Source organism: Macrotis lagotis, chromosome X, assembly GCF_037893015.1.
Source record: "Macrotis lagotis isolate mMagLag1 chromosome X, bilby.v1.9.chrom.fasta, whole genome shotgun sequence".
Classification (NCBI taxonomy): domain Eukaryota; kingdom Metazoa; phylum Chordata; class Mammalia; order Peramelemorphia; family Peramelidae; genus Macrotis; species Macrotis lagotis.
The window spans coordinates 174525766-174535089 of record NC_133666.1 but is presented as its reverse complement, the minus strand read 5'-3'; the positions used below and the strand labels follow the sequence as shown (position 1 = coordinate 174535089).

The following is a 9324-nucleotide window of genomic DNA, read 5'->3' as shown; positions in this document are numbered from 1 at the left end:
CCCATGCATGTTCTCAGGCTAAAAATTATATGTCAGCTTGTATTTAACCAAATAGAAAACACAAAGGACTTATTGGTACCTGAGCTCAAAAACAATCAAGCTGACTCATTTTTCCTCTATAATAGTCTTCTGAAGGACCATAAAGTCCTCTGTACTTAATAGTACTTATATCTTGGAGCTTAGGCTTCCCTTCTAAAGGAAAGTACTTCAGGTGACTAGTCAAGCAACTCACTCCTCTTGTGAGTCCTATTTCCCTTTGGTGCCTATATAGTCCTTTAGACCCCATAGCACTACTCTGGGCTTGAAGTGTCTCCATAAGAAGTGTCTCCATATACTCAACCATCAATTCTTCTCTCTGAACTTAAATAGTGCACATTACTCATAAGTTGCCTTTTCTATATCAAAGTTCTTGCCCTTGCTGTTTTTCATCTTTACCTTGGTCCAGGAATCCTCCCAGTGAGTTCAATGAGTCCAAGAATTCCAAGTAATCAATTGTTACCAGCTTGCATTCCTGCATTTCCTGGCTTGGCTCAAATGTAGGAACTGAACTTGAATCAATTAATCATCCTTAATATGGTATTAAAGGGACAAAGGGAGTACTCTAGGCCAGATGAATTCACACATTTTCCAAGAGTTAACCACCAGAAGAGATTAACACCTCATAAAGGAAAAACAAAGAGGACTCTGGTAAAGCCTTACCAGAAACCTTTTGGGAATCTAATCTATATTGTCCCCTGAGGTTAAAAAAATAAAAATAAAAATAAATTAGTGCCTGAAAATATCTGGGAATCTTCAGGCATCTTTAATTCTTGCTATATCTCTGGAGCCTTAGGAAGTTTCAACAGTAGCAAACAGCACATCTAATGCACATTTTCTTCTTTTCTGAAAACTTGTACCAAGATGTTATTGTTCAGCCATTCTGACGCCTTGTGATGACTCCATGTACCATATTTCCCATGGGGTTTTCTCAGCCAAAGAAACTGGAATGATTTGCCATTGTGGATTAAAGCAAACAGTGATTAAGTGACTTGCCACACAGTAAGTATCTGAGGCTGAATGTGAACTCAAGTCTTCCAGGTCTAACCCTGATTCCACTGAGCTTCCTAACTGTAGTGTCTTACCTCTCTCTAGAGTCCAAAATAGTATGCAAAATCCTTCCATTTGTGTTCTTGTCACTATCCACAGGTATTTCCAAATCAAAAGTTCTTGATGAGAATCAAGTCACATGACATAAATATTCACTATACAATGGCAATTCACAATGTCTCTTCAGCAAAGTGTACCAAGACACTCCCAAAAGTATACAGTAACATTTCAAACAAAATGTACAATGGTATTTTAATACAATTGTATACAGATTCCTCCATTCAAGATTCCTGGACTATATTGAACAAAGAAGGCTACCAAAATCCAGCCTAGATTTATATAAAAGAAAAAAAGGAAGCAAAAACATTTTTTCAAGCTCTAAATACTAATGCAGGTAGTTTTAGCTTAGTCCAAAATTCCAGAAATATCTCTGACAAGCTCCTACAAGTGTGCAACCTTCACGCCTCCCTAGATCAAGACCAGTGATTTCCATTCACCTCCTCCTTTGCCCAGAGTGCTCCATATAGTCTGGACCTCTGGCTTAAACTTTCTGATGTTTCATATAAACACACACCTTTTATCATTTGCCCTTTTAGTTCCCATCACAATCCTAAAAGTTACTGCTCAAACCATGCAAATTATTTCAAAGTTTTGACCTTGATGAGATTCAAGAAGGTCTTAGACATTCTGAAAAATGAAGGGCATGAGGAGAGAGAGGGGAGCTCAAGCTGAGCCTTTGGCAAGTAGCTTCACAAGAAATCCCCTTCTTTCCCTCTCATTTGTTATTATATGAGAAAAAAATCCAAATTGACTGTATTTTAAAAATTTTGTTATCCCTACATTCCAGTGTGATGTAGTTGTAACAGCCACAACTTTATGAAGGTGACAAAAAAATCAGAGTTTTGGAGACACTTTCTGACTAGGAGGTTTATATGAGCTGAAGGATTTTCCACACATGAATGGAAACTTGGTTGGAAGGGTAGACTTGGGAATTTGAATCTGGGAGGCATATGTTTTCTTTCCATATTTGGCACAGTCTTGTCTGTGGTTGCTAAAGGAAAGTTTGGATATGTGTTTAGTTGAAGGCCCTAGGAATACTGCCCACTTGTTTTGTGCCTCACCAATATATTTTTTCAGCAGCACAGAAAGATGAGGAGCAGAGTGGGAACATGGCTCAAAGACTTTAGATCCTGATAGAAGACTTTTCTGGAACTAGATCAAGGTAAAATGAGATGTCATCAGCAATTAAAATTGGACCTGTGGCAGAGAGAATACTATTCACATTATATGGTCTCTATGTGAAGTTTAGCACTCTAATAATATTCAGGAGTTAAAATACCTCCTGAAATAGAGAAAAAAGGACAGAACATTACATTCTTTGTTCATTAAAAGAGACTGTAGAAAAATAATGGACTTGAAATCAGAGTACCTGAATTTTAATCCTAATTCGCTACTCAATGAACTTGGGCAACTGGAGAGGAGTTCTCCAGGTCTGTCTCTTCATCTGTAAAATGAGGGTATTGGATTAGATGACCTCCAAGATAAATTCCTTTACCAACATTAGAATGTTTTTTCATGAAATGGAATAAAATTGTAGTAGTACAATAAATTTCTAGGATAGGACTCCCTTCTGATAACTTAAAAAAAAAAATAGTAGTCAAATTACTCAGACATAAAATAGTTATATCTTTATGTAGCATTCCAAATCTGGAAATTAGATGTGCATGCAGAAGCTTTTTAAATGTGTGTAAACATGTTCTTTGGATTGTGAAGAATATGATTTGCTTTGCACAAATCCTCTAATGCAGCATAATGTAGAGGCACTCTGGGAGGCAGCCAGCTTTGGAACCATTCATCATGCTTTGCTATTTAGACCCAGTAATTTATTTTAGCTCATAATGTGTTTACTAACATCACCCTTAATTATCCATACAGTTGTATAGCCTAATTATGAGGCTCTCATTTCTTAGATGCCTCAGGTATAAGAAAAGTCTTTTTTAGTTTCAAAGCTCCATTGAAATGAAGCTATTTTCTTCCACTCTTTTCTCAAATATCAAGGAACTAAAAAGTATTTAGACTGTATTTAATAACCACATATCTGTACAGATATGTAAATTCATGTGTATATTATATGAATGCATATATGTAATATACATGCACACATAAATATACATTTTTGAGGACTTAGTATATATGTGTAATAATATTGTAATAGAAATGGAAATATTAAACTCTGGGAGTATTACCCCACTCTATTACCATACAACCAACCCTGAATCAATGTATATGTCTTATCTTACAAAGAGACTCTCAAGGATGTAAGAGTTTGTAGAGTTCATGTTTATCTGGCAAGGAAAAGAGGAAAAAATCTGGGGCTTAAATACTTACACTTAAATACTGTATATTTACTTTCTACAAGTCACTTTAAGAAGAAAAAATTGAAAACAATATGGAAAAGGTTTAGTGTTTTTGCTCCTTGGAACTTACCAAGTATCTCTTGAGAACCAGATTGATGTTGCAAAATATTTAGAAGACTTTTCCAACTGAATGTCCCATAGGGATCTCGAACTCAACATATCCAAAACAGAACTGATCATCTTTCCCCACCTACACACCCCTTATTGAATCCTCTCATTACTGTTGAAGGAATCACTACCTGTCTAGGATTCAACTGAGGTTAACCTCAACTTTATTCTCCACTCCTAGCTCTCCCTATATATCAAATCGTTGCCAAAGATTTCTGTCTCCACATCTCTTGCAAAGTCTTTCTTTCTGCTCATGTAGCCTCTATAGTCTAATTTAGACTCTCATTACCTCTTTTCTGCTCTTATTGCACTAACACATGCAATAGGTGCACAAAATAGCTTCCTATTTTTCCTTCCTGTTTCATATCTTTCCCCACTTCAGTTGGTCCTCTATACATAGCCCCAAAGTGATTTTCTTATAGCATGATATAACCATGTTATTCACTTAATAAATTCCAATAGGTCTCTGTTATCTCAAAGATAAAATATAAATGTCTATCCACTATTTAAAGCACTTCATAATATAGTTCTTTCCTATATTTCTTGTCTTCTTACATATTATTTCCCTCCACATTACCCTACAGTTCAACCATACTGGTCTATTTTCTGTTTTCATTTTGTTTCCTATCTTTGTCCCTTTCCATGAGCCTGGAAAGCTCTTTCTCCTAACCTCTTGCCTTTTGTAATCTTTGACTTCCTTCATTATCACTTTTTACATGAGACCTTTACTAATCCTCCAACTTCTGATGCCAAAACTGTGTGATATAACAGGGACAGGTCTAAAGCACTGGCTCCTCTATATTCTGGTCTCTTCAAAAAGCCTTTCTCTCTGGGGGGGGGGGGGGGGGGGGGGGGGATAATCTTTCCTAAAGAGAGCCTGGAATTAAAGCTATCATCTCAAATCCAAAACCAAGAACCAAACTGTACTCTCCAAAGTTCTCTCCAGCTCTACCCTTCTTGCAGGCACAAATCTTAAGGTGATTGTTCTCTCCATCCTTGAGGAAAGTCTTTTTCAAATGACTATGCATGAGTCTTAGGTTATAAAAATGTGTTTGAGAGATCAACCTTCAAATGTGAAAGATCCAGGTTCAGGTCCTGCCTCTGACACAAACTGCTTTTGTGCCTCTGGGTGTCATTTAATCACTTATTTACCCCTTCAACTTTCTTAACATTATATTTCAGAGCAGATTTTCATGTATACTGGCAGGGGAGGAGTTTTCTCATCAGGAATTCTGAGATAGGACTAGAATTTTCCTGATACAACTTCAACCCCAGCTTCCTTGATGCAAATCCAGGTCAAAAGGCATAAAAAGTCCCAGGCACATATAGTCGGGGTCTCTTAGATGCAATAGGTGCCTGACACCTTCAAGTTGCCATATCCTGATGATTTATTGACCAGATGTGTTTCCAGATGGAGATGAAGGGAGGCTGCCACTAGAACAGTTAAATGCCACTATATTCTCATTCCATGTTTTAATTGTGCTAGGGCAAAGCTAATTTCCTTTGTTAAATGGCTTATGAGTGCTTCATTTACCCCAGTTCTGAACCTGAACTAAGAAGCTGATAGTATTAGAACAAGTTCCCTCTACAATAAAAACAGAAGTCCTGACCAAAACTTAAAAAAAAAAGTCATCTTATTATTTTTGACTCATAATTTTATAGGATTAAAATCTGTTTGAATCCTGATTTTTTCAGTTGGTTATTACTCCCAGTTTTGTGAATATTATAATTGGTCTGTCATACATGTCTTCTTCCAAATCATTAAAAAAATATATTGAACAGTTCAGGAACAAGCAGAGATACCTGGGGCACTGCAAGTATGACTTCAAGTTGACATCAATCCATCAATGACTATTATTTGGATCCACCCAATTGGGGCTTGTTCTTTTTACTTTGTTTTGTGTGGGGTGATTCATTTATTTATCTGCTTATCTATCATCTATTTATGTATTTTAGAGCAGTTAAGTGGCTCAATGGATAGAGTACTGGACCTGGATTCAGGAAGACTCTTCTGGCATCAGAAACTTCCTAGCTATGTGACCCTGGCCCTCTGTTTCCTCATCTGTAAAATGAGCTGGAGAAGGAAATGGCAAGTCACTCCAATATCTCTGCCAAGAAAACGTCAAATGAGGTCACAAAGAGTCAGACACAACTGAAACAATTCAACAACAATTTCCTAATTACAGATTCAGCACTCTATCTATATGCCACCTAGACATTGAGAGGCATCTAATCTCACTAGATTTCAGTATCTTCATATGTAAAAATGAAAGAATTGAACTATATAACCTCAGAGGTCCCTTGAAGTTCTAAATCTATAGTTCTATAAAAAGAAGTCATGTAATACTTACTTCATTTCCTAGGTAGATCAGTTAAATATTGCATTGTAGGTATATTTAACATAGATTTAGTTAAGAATCTAATAAAATGGCTCATTCTGCCATTTCAGACAAGAATAGGTCTAGGTTAGAACTAAACAATAGTACAGTTAGGTAAATTCAGAACTAGTTGAATGACTAAACCCAAAGTCATTAATATCTTTCTGTTAAATTGGAAGACCTTCTTAGAAGGGAAGACTTCATTTACAAACTATTTCCCTCACTTGGAAATTTAACTTCTGTCTGATTCCTGATTCTCCTGTCTCTATCCTGCTCTGTTCCACTCCTATTCATCCATAGGTTAGAAGCCAGTTCAGTCTATTTGACAGAATGTTCCAATGACCTGTGCCTCAGTTTCCTCATCTATAAAATGTAGAGTTACTTCACAGTTTTGTGGTGAGAATCAAATGAAATTTCTAAAGCAATTGCCACAGCACTTGATACATGGTAGGTATTGAATTAATGTTTGTTCTCTGTCCTTCCTCCTCCCCTTGAAAATTTTTATTAGTAAATTGATAAAAACAATAGATGGCAAGTGTTAGAGCTTCATCTTTGTGGAACCACTTTGTATTTATTTTATTTATGTAGATAATATGTTTTGCATATTTGCTATGTGTTGTGTATATATTTTGAATTTCTTTCTGTGAATACATATTATTTCCCATCCTACCTACCACTCCCAGGATATTGGGCAGCTAGATGGTGCAGTGGACATAGCACCAGCCTTGGAGTCAAGAAGATAGGAGTTTGAATCCAGCTCAGAAATTTACGAGCTGTGTGACCCTGGGCAAGTCACTTGACCCTGATTGCCTAGCATCCAGTCATCCTGATTCACAACTGGCCACTGGACCCAGATGTCTCTGGAGGATAAAGTGAGGCTGAGACTTTGGCATAGCCCCCACCTCATTCAAATCCAATTCATGTGCTTGTCATGTGCTTTCTTGATGTCATGGTCTTCTTTGAGGACAAAGGACAAACATTATAAGGATACAAATTTCATGAGGGTAGGAACTGTTTTGTGGATTTTTTTAAAGATATTTTAATCCCTGAGACCTAGCACAATACTTAGCATATAGCAAATATTCAGCTAAAGCTTGCTGAATTGGATTGAATGTCTTGCTTATTACATTTGTAGATGACATAAAGTCAGGAGCAATGATTAAGACCTTGGAATGTCAATCAGGATCTGAAGAAAAGACCCAAAAAGCCAGAACATTGGATCAAATCTAATAAGAAAACATTTAACCAAACAATTCGAATATTAAGAACTGTATATGTCAAGCCAATTTGCTAGGTGGGTGCTGAGGATACACAAACAAAAAAAGGAAAACATTCCCTCCTCTCAGACAAGTCAAATTTGCTTCTTGATTGGGGGTGGGGGGAAGGAGGAGAGGAAGGATGGGACTTGTCTTACTTGCAGTGCATTACAGCTTTTGTCCCCTTGCCTGGTTATAGAAAGCACTTAATGCTTGTTCTACCCTCAAAGAGCTTACATTTAATGGAAGGATAACACATAAATCAAAAAAACTGCAAATTATATACAAAGTAAAAATCTTCTCAAGTGTGGGAGAATGTTGTCTTGGGGAGGGAAAGGGAATTTGGGAAGTCTCTTCATAGAAGAAGTGGTACCTGAACTGCACTCTAAGGAGTAAATTTATTCTACCAGGTGGAAGCAAAGATATTGGGGAACCACTTGTTCAAAGACACAAAGATAGGAGATGGAATATCATATATAGAAAACAACTAGGAGCACCAGCCCTAGAGTCCAGAGGACATGAGTTCAAATCTGACCTCAGACACTAAATAATTACCTGTGTGAACTTGGACAAGTCACTTAACCCCATTGCCTTAATAAATAAAATTTTAAAAAAAGAAAACAACTAGAATGATTGAACTAGGATAGAGAATATACAAAGAGGAGCAATAAAAAATAAGACTGGAAAGAAAGGAGGAAGTCATTTTGTGAATGACTTAAAATGCTGATTGAAAGACCTTATATTTTATTCTATAAGCAATAAGGAATCATGGTAAATCATGGTATATTACACATGGGTTCAACATTGAGGGGTCAGATTTCAATTAGGTTAGATTGAATTTGAAGTCCCTTCCAACTCTTTGATGCTATGATGATGAGGGTAGAGGACATTAAGGAATAGTATGCTAAAAGGCAAAGTTATAGAATAAGTATGTATATACATATACATACTTATTCCATATCTTTGTACTGTACTAATTTGTAGATATAGATTAGATAGATATAGTTATATGGTAAGTAAGTAGCACAGTTTAACTGCAGGATAGATAACTGGATATGGGGCTGACGCAGGGAATTATGGGCATAGGAAATTTATAATTGGATATAGATTTTGTAATCCTTTTTACTATTAAATTCTGTTAAAATGTTATCTACTAGGGGCAGCTAGGTGGCACAGTGGATAGAGCACCTGCCTTGGAGTCAGGAGTACCTGGGTTCAAATCCGGCCTCAGACACTTAATAATTACCTAGCTGTGTGGCCTTGGGCAAGTCACTTAGCCTCATTGCCTTGCAAAAACCTAAAAAAAAATGTTATCTACTCCTGTAATATAAATATAAATTGACTCCTATTGTTCCATTGTTAAATATAAATTCCTAATGTCTCCTCATTCCCACTTCCTCAACATCCAGTCTTTTACCTGTAGAGGGGGAGGGGATTTACCCTTTGCCCACAGTCTCCTGCCTTTTTGGTATCCAGAGAGTGGGCAAGACTATAAAAGCCTTGCCTAAACTATCCTTGTGGCTCTCAGACTCCCCAGGTCTCAGCCCAATCAGCTCTCTGCCCACCCCCCACTCTTGCTTTCTCTCACAAACCTCACCTAGCCTTTTGTTATTTACTCCTATCCTCAAAGTGCTTACTGCTTTTCCAGGAGACAACTCCTGTACACTTTGCAGGCTTGAATAACAAATCCTGAGCAGTTTTAAAGTCCCAGAGCTGTATGTGAGTTCTTTCACCATTCAAGGACTCCCAATCTTAAATTGACAACACCAATCCCTAGCAACAGGACCATAGTATGGTATGAGCCTCGAAAGATCAGTTGGTACCAGTCAAGCACCTACTAGATGCCAGACACTATGATGCCAGATTGTGGAGGAGCTTGAATAGGAAACTAAGCAGTTTGAATGTTTATAGGCAATAGAAAGCTATTGAAAGGTTTTGAGCAGAAGACTGACATCATCAGATTTGTATATGAGGAATGAAAGTTTCTGTATAGATAAAATGAATGGAAAGCCTGAGCAGATTGGATAACTGAGTTGGAACTTTTGAATGCTTCCTACTATGTGCCTCATATTTTAGATA

The 9324-nt window shown here is 37.0% G+C and overlaps 1 protein-coding gene across 1 annotated transcript in view; it reads left to right on the top strand.

Moving 5' to 3' along the window:
* Positions 1-2223: 2223 nt before the first annotated feature.
* Positions 2224-9324, top strand: part of FANCC (FA complementation group C) — a 296231-nt gene continuing 289130 nt past the window's right edge. The window contains exon 1 of the mRNA XM_074205082.1: positions 2224-2308. The gene's annotated coding sequence lies outside the window, so the exon portion shown is untranslated. The remainder of the gene's footprint in view (positions 2309-9324) is intronic.